Here is a 1,461-nt window from a genome sequence, read left to right as displayed (position 1 = left end):
TTAGCTCTATTAAATTTTTGCCTCTTTCACTCAATTATTTATTTTATGTTTTTCTTTATTTGTAGTCTCGTTCATTTTTTGATTTTTTTTTTTTGTATTGTACTTGTTTTATTATCTTCGACACCACAATATGTTTTCGTTGCCGCTGTTACACTCGAGTTAACTAAATTGGTACATTGGCCAAATCTATTCAGACTGCACTTAATTCAAAAACAACAATTTAGAATGTCATAATTAGTCATTAAAATAGTGAGACTGAAGATAACTTCATAACTGATCTCTCTGTCAGCTTGACCAATAGACATGTTTTATTTTTTTAATATATTTATTTGGGTACTTAATATTTTACTATTGTAAATTGTACCATGTTATGGCTTGTGTTGATGGTTCGAGCTTTTGTCATCTAAATTAAGGTTGGGACTCCTTGTCGAAGTAAGTGATTGACAAAGTATAATCAGATAATTGGTATTTTGTGCTAATTTTCTCCTCTTTGCTTTAAGATTTTAGCATAGACTATAAGCTATAACATTAGTATTGTAAAATAACTCAAAAATTCTTAGGACTAAATTATCATAACTTGTTTTATTAAAATTTCACTATATACTCTTTTTTTACTTTGAGACTGACTATTTTTATCTTGAGCTAGCATGAAAAAGATTAGTTTAATTAAACAAATTGAATATCATTATACCAGACTCAGAATAAACAACTAATGTGTAATAATTCTATTTAGTTTTTGGTTTTGAAACTTGAATTTTGATAGAAAATAAAAAATCATCGTTATCCTTGAAAAAAAAATTAATTGCTTCTTTGAATTCAATTGTTATATAATGTACTGTGTGATCATTAGTTATTATTTATTGGAATGATTTAAAGAATCTTTCTCTTCAAAACATTGTTCCATATCTTTTCATCTTCTTTGCATTGAAGAGAAACTTGGAAGCGTGCGATATGATGATGAAGCTTTTAGATCATCTTAGAATGAATAAGTGCTAATCTCAAATATGTATCTTAAAATATTATTTCTGCAAGAGTCATTATCATCATTGATTAAGTTAAGAAAACAAACATGACCAAAGTAAATCCAGAGTTTTGAGAGCTGCAATTGATGGATTTAGCCTCCAAATGTGTGTTCGTTTTGAACTGAAATAATTATTAAAGGAATAAAAAATTTGGGCTTGGTGAAGCTGCTATTGTAATGTGAAGAAGTAGCTTAATGTAACTTCATGCAAGAATTATAGGTACAATTTTTATATAAATCTACTTGATGAGTTAATTCGAATTTGTGTTCTTTTGGATGAACTTAAACCACTTTAGTGAATTGAGTAACTTAAATTCATCAAAGTCACCATTGTTCCATTTTTAGCAAAGTCATATTGTTCACCCTTTTTAGGGAATTGACAATTGTTCACCAAGTTAAAACACTACAAATTATTTCTTTATTTTGTGTGTGTTGGAGAA

Source organism: Arachis ipaensis, chromosome B02 (genome assembly GCF_000816755.2).
Source record: "Arachis ipaensis cultivar K30076 chromosome B02, Araip1.1, whole genome shotgun sequence".
Lineage (NCBI taxonomy): Eukaryota > Viridiplantae > Streptophyta > Magnoliopsida > Fabales > Fabaceae > Arachis > Arachis ipaensis.
This window is presented reverse-complemented; position numbering follows the sequence as displayed.